Source organism: Nicotiana tabacum, chromosome 16, assembly GCF_000715075.1.
Source record: "Nicotiana tabacum cultivar K326 chromosome 16, ASM71507v2, whole genome shotgun sequence".
NCBI lineage: Eukaryota > Viridiplantae > Streptophyta > Magnoliopsida > Solanales > Solanaceae > Nicotiana > Nicotiana tabacum.
Genome location: NC_134095.1, coordinates 17,393,038 through 17,399,661, shown reverse-complemented (window position 1 = coordinate 17,399,661; position 6,624 = coordinate 17,393,038). Strand labels below are relative to the sequence as shown.

The 6,624-nt window shown below is 35.4% G+C and overlaps 1 long non-coding RNA gene across 1 annotated transcript; it reads right to left on the bottom strand.

Annotated features, from left to right (window-relative positions):
- Positions 1-2,580: 2,580 nt before the first annotated feature.
- LOC107769319 (uncharacterized) lies at positions 2,581-6,263 on the bottom strand. Its single transcript, XR_001644366.2, has 3 exons — positions 5,881-6,263; positions 3,473-3,805; positions 2,581-2,913 (listed from the first exon to the last, which is right to left on the bottom strand). It is a non-coding gene; the product is annotated as an uncharacterized LOC107769319 (long non-coding RNA).
- Positions 6,264-6,624: the final 361 nt, after the last annotated feature.

Genomic DNA, 6,624 nt, shown 5'->3' with positions numbered 1-6,624 from the left:
CCAGTCTATACAAACTCTTCCTTTATGGCATTGAGTACCAACTTACTGGGGGGTTCGCTCAACCGTTGTTTGTAGGATGATATGGCGCAAAACATTTCCTTGGTGTGCTATTCTGATGGCGTTTATTCCCTGTTCACATGTCGGTGAGGGTGCCCCTGTTCCTATCCCACTCTGACAAGAAATAAAAGGTTAAAGCCAAGCAAAATCATTTGTTACCTCGACTGATTGGTTGACGAGTGGAAGGGAGCGATCATGTTCCCTTCTTTGGCTATGCTTCATAGCTGCTATCATTGGTTGAGCTAATATCCACCAAACTCAGATAACATTTTGTGGGTCTTTGGCTTGGTGTTTTTGCCATCTCCGCTACTTTGGTTTGTAAAGTCCCTTCGATCTGATTGGCAATGAACTGAGTGCTAGCTTCAGATCCGATCTCAGTTTCGTACTTAGCTTCAGCTATAGTCGAATATGGGCACCTTGTGGGTTGTTGATTTACTTTGCTCGTTGGGATTTTCGAGTTCAAGTCCCAATCCGATCCAGTCCTGAGGCATGAAGAGACGGAAACATAAGATGCACCACAAGCACACAGGCGAAAGGATGAAGTTACAGCGAACGGGAAGTAGAACTAGAACCGAGCTTAGATCTAGAAGAACTATAACTTTGGCTAGGAAATCCCCACAGATGGCGCCAAATTGTTTGACTAAAAAGCATTAGGCCTTTTTGTTAAACTAATTAAATAAGTGGATTTGGGGCAAATCCTAGCCAAAGATAAATTATTTTAGATGTGAGATAGAAGATAGGAACAAACAAACATAGCTGGCCATAAATTTTGATTACAGTTGCAATTTAATTTCGTAATGTATGAAAAGGATGATTGCTCCAATAATATCAAATGATAATGAAGAATACATAAATGAAAAGAGTCATTATTCTTGAATAAGACCGACCTCCATACATTTGATAAAATTGATTTACAGATGAATACCGAGATTCTAAGCTCTTTTCTCCTTTTTTTGGCGAGGAGCCTGAGATTAGGGAACATCTTCACCTTTAGGGAGATGTATATGTTTGTGTGTATGTTCCTATCAGTTCCCCCTCTTCTGTTACTCCCTCCCATGATATTTATACAAAACACCTTCCTTACCTAGCGGTCCTTTACCCGAGTACCTAAGTTCTTGGAATATCCCGTAGAATATTCCTCTAAAATGTCTAAGTGTTGAACTAGCCGTTTGGGCCGAATTGAGCGCTCGACCTCGACAGTAACTAAACCACTCACCAGTATATTGCTTCTTATACGTGACTTCGGCTTGGTTGACTCTTGGTCATTCTTCCTTAAGTAGAATTCTTTTGATCAAATTTTGAGCTATACAATACCAACATGAGTTACTAGTAAAGAATTTTAACCCACCCGAATTTTAACTTGCCCAATCAGTTGTCTCTATTCCCATTAATTTACAGCAGTAGTCTTTGTTATCTTGTTGATATATTTCAAAGTTGATGATTGAAGTTGGGATGCCGCGGGACATAGCCCTAAAATCTCCCTTTAATGACTTCTTTGAGTCCTCACTTATGGAGATGGAGCTGCTATGAAAAACATATTAACAAAGAAAATATAATTCGGCTGAAACACCAATTTCTCTTCAAGTAGTTGAATTTCATAAAATCAAGAAGGATTGCACCATTATTTTAATTGGAGCTGCAAAATACCAAGCAAAACGCGTAATTTCGCTTCTGCCAAAAGCGAAGCAAAATCGTCGGTGGCAATCAATGTAGAATGCAAAATTACCTATTTAGATTTTCTCTGGAGGACACAAATCAAAAAGCAAGGACACAAAAGGAAATATACCTAGCATAGAAGTAGTAGAAAGACAAAACTGCCCTCTGTCAACAAGCAGGGATGTGACGGTCCCCTGCTTGCTTTAGGGCTCTTCTATATAGTACTAGTGGGGTGTTGTCCGTGCTAAGCACGGGCCCAATAGTTGTTTAATGTTAATGTTTTTTGCAATTGTTTCTAATAGTAACCTAAATTGTCCAAGCAAAACGCCATGCTCCTTTGTGTGGTGATACTTTCTTTATTCTATATTAATGTATTATCAATTTTCAATGTTGCAAAACATTTCTCGCAATTAATATCTTAAGCTTCACATGACCTGCAATGGTTAGACATTAATGACGGGGTGAAAATCTTGACTTAAAAGAACAAAAGATGAATGTTGTGAAGAGAAAGTAAAATCCTCTATTTGCAATTGTTCGCAATGTATTATAACAGTACGATGCTAAAATGGTGACCTTGGCCAATCCATTCCAATGATACAAAGGAGTTTACAAGATAGAGAATTGAATCTTTAAACAAGGCGAAAGTTCTGATAGTCAATCAATTAAGCTACTAAGATCCGGTCCCCCAACACTTTACTATTAGTTAATAGACCTTAAACAATAAAGTGTTGAGACCTTAAATTTGTAATACGTTAGATTAAAGCCTCATTACTTGCTTCTTTTTCCTTCTCGAAGGATCGTGTTTGACAATATAATTTGAGCATCCGACTCAAAATCCTAAAAGGTATAAGTGAAATGAGAAAAGTATATTCTTAAACATCTTCCCCCACATGTAATCATGTTATGGGAATGCGAAGTAGCCAAAAATATTATGAACTTGTTTGAAAATTCTAATACAATCAATGAGAGACCAATGTATTCTTTAACGCCTTTCTGCGCACGTAATCTTGCAATTGGTTCTTCGGCTTACACGTAATAGAACATTACTATAATCAAGGCTAGTGAACATTACTATAATCTTTCGATCAACCACTCATATATGATCAGTAGAACTATGTAGTAAAAAACGGGCTTCAATAGATGTGAAAGCTCACACGTCGCTGACAAATTTCCACTTCTCAATGCCCAAAGTATCCATACCTGCATAAAGGAATATGAGAATTTCAGCAGTAAATGATAGCATAGCAAAGATGTGCCTGAATAATATTTGCGGGGAGTACATTAGAGAAGCATTTGATTATGTATAGTCGATATGGTTAAAAGTTTCAGTAACGTATCATACTTGGTAATCAGAAAACATTAATTATTTTTCCCAAATTCATCCTCATTCCAGATTCAGTCAAATACCATTCTTAGTTAATTACATTGAATAATTTTCGGGCCAAAACTTAGAGGACAACTAAAAAAGATCAGAGGCAGTACTATTCTGGAAATTCAACTGGAACACAACTCAATGCAATTAACAATTTTCACAACAAATCAAGAATAAAAGTGTGTGATTCCTCAAAATCCAAAACATTCTTACCAGCAAATAGACGTTTTTTTAATCAGATTTGTAAAACTAAATGATAAACCAAAGAAATTGTAAAAGAAGAAAAAAAGAAGTCGTTTGAAGGAGAATGCCTACAGATTAGAACTTTAGACTGTAAAACTGAGGAAAATTGACAAATCAAGCATAAAGGAAAAAAAGTGAACTCACTTTCTTTCATCAAGAGAGTAGTCTTTGAATAGCTGCAACCTCTTCTCCTTAACTTCTCTTAGGATCTTCAAATAACCTCTCAAGAAAGGCCTCAAAATGGGAATAAAATCATCATAATTATACTCAAAACTCTGAGACAATCTCCTCCTTTCTCCATTCAAACCCTTAAGCTTTACAAAAAGTGGATCCTCATTATTAGTTGTAATCTCCACGCATTCATCTGGTAAACATTGAAGGTACGGAATACATCCTCACATTTTGAAGTTAAAGATAGCAATGCTTTTATCAATCCCATAAGCAGCGTATCTTCACAAGCTTATTACTGCGAAATATCTACATTTTAGGTAGTTCAGAAACCAAAAGGTATTTTATCGACAATGCAAAGATAGGTGAACATGTACCAGTCTATAACAAAATTGAATATTTGTTGGTAACATACTAATCATTACTCAAGAAATTCGTAATATCACAATATGCAAACGCTGGAGAAAATTAGTAAACATACTACTCATCTATATACAAAATATTGGTAACATAGCTTTAATCCTTTTTAATGGGGAAATACAGAGGTAAACCTTAACTTTAGTCGACGTCTAAAACAGTTACAAATGCTAACTCTACTTCTCTACTTTCCTATGATCGAATGCTAGTATTCAGTTCAGTTGCTGTGTAAAATAAACGCGGATGCTTAATTTGACAGTAATACCTAGAAAATCCAATTTCAAATATAAAAGTAGCAGCAAATATAGATGCATTCTAACATATAAAAAAATATCATTAAGTGCAAAATTTATCTGGTTGTAACGCATCCAAATTTATTGTTCAGATGAATTTCAAGGGTTGAAAAATTATTAAAAAATCTTCAATAATACATCAAGGATTTTTTGCAACAAAATCCTATGCGGAGCAAAGATCAGGAATGAAAAATTGATAATAAGGGTTACTGTAGAAGAGAAAAATAACCAGGAATCAAACTGAAGAACTTTGTTCTTATGCCTGTGCCATTTTTAGCACGAACTTTATGAGAAGTGTAGGAATCCAATACATGGACAATATAATCCAAATTTTAAGCATAACACAATGATGGAGTTACCCTTTTTTTACAAGGATAAATTACGCTATTACTGCCAGGAAGGAACTTGTCCAACATTCAAAAATAAGAAAACGGCAGAAATAAGAGGAAAAAGCATCAAATGTCCCTAATTTTGGAAGTTCATTGTTATTCCTAAACAATGATCTTATTTTAAGTCCTTCAAGTTATGCTTGTTTGACATCATCACTCCTTGTATTGATTTTAGGTCACTTATCCTACCAAAAGTAAAACTTTCAGCTTATATTGTGTTATATATTAAAGGTATCCACGAAAAGATTGTCCCAAAATCTATATAAAGTAAAAGAAAAGAAGCATTGGTGAAGATCTACCGAGCTTTTATTTTTTGTCTTGAACATATTTTTCCAAAACATCTTGATTCAAATGGTGGAAGGAACGTTAATTTGACCACAAATTGAAATAAGCGAAAGCCAAATAAGTAAACTTTTAGGAACTTAGACTTTGAAAAAGATCACAAAGATAGGATTAATATATCAACTTGTTCGAACAAAGATTAGCGCGTTAAATTTATGAGCTATTGGGTAACAATTTCGTAGCACAGAGTTCATATGTCACGGTATTCATTTAATAAAGAAAATTACTAATCACTGGGTCTTCTTCTTCTTCTTCTTCATATTAGTATGAAGTTTGTTTCCGCAATAGAACAATCTAAATAAATACCCTTTTACCAGCGGCTAACAGTGATATGTCATAAATTAAAATGATGCAGCGAGAAACAGGAAAATATAGAGGCACAATCAACAGTCTAACTAAGCGGAAGAAACCAAAAAGACTATAAGTAAAAAGAAGAATCAGAACAATTGTTGAAATTGGGGACTTAAAAAGTACATGGCAAGAGCATGCATAAGAAATCTTATAGAAAATCTGATTGAAGAATTTTGTCAAACACCTGGCGAACAAAATTTATTAACATGTTACACTTTCTCTGCACGAATCCCCTCGCTACTCAGGAGAAAACACAAATACCTAGCATATAATCAAGGACTGAAAACAATCAATACAAGAAACACAGATGGAGGGGAGGAGTGAGAGCAGAATAAATCCTACACTTATATAACAAAAAGCAGATGCATTCTCACCCTTAAAATGGGGGAGAAAGTAAAAACTCTGTAGACGACTTATGAAGAAAATAAAGTAGAGGATAAATGGTATCATAAGTAAATAAAGCAAATAAGGCACCAATTTTAAGTAGTAACTGAGAAAGGCACAGAGAAACACAAGAAAATAATTTGAGTTAATTTTCAGGAAAATCAGGTAAGATCAGATATGTAATTTCTATTGATATTTCTTTCAATACCTTGGATGAAATTCGCAGGTGGATCTCAGTAACTTGGAGGAATACATTTATTTGGTAGTTGATGCTACTGTCATGTCTGGAATCAGGCCGCAAAAGGAAGCTTTTAGACCTGGCATCAATCAGTGTTGCTGTTGTCGTAAGCCTTTATAGCTTGAGGATATTTTCTGGACTACTTCAATGACTAAGCTTTTAGATCCTCTCGCTCACAGCTTCTGAAGACACAGTAGGAAATAAGGATGGAGAGGAGGTATGAGACAAGGTGTTCACAGATGGAGCGTTTCAGAAATCAAACGGTGACCACGTGTTATCAAAATTGGGCTCTACGTGTTGAGCTGTAGTACCAAGTTACAATTTTATCCTTGGTCCAGGCAAACATGTTAGCAGCAAGAGCTGCCTAGTTATCCTTATTTACATTATAGTTACAATTTTATGCTTGGGCCAGACAAATATATTAACCATGAGCTGCCTAATTATCATCATTTATAGTATAGGAATAGATATTTACAATAAAAGTAATGTTCTGCAACATGTTTATACTGACACAAGGGCCACTTCTGTTATAAATCTAGAATCACAAAATAAACTTGCTGACGGGGCTATCGAGTTGGCTGCTGAAGTGGAGTCCATGAAGGATGTTATTGAGGACAATCCGGAAAGGGGAAAACGAGCGAGACAAATGCCTTCAAAGTTACGTGATTATTTAGTGGGACGTGGGTAATGTAGTTATAGAAGTTGGTTATATAA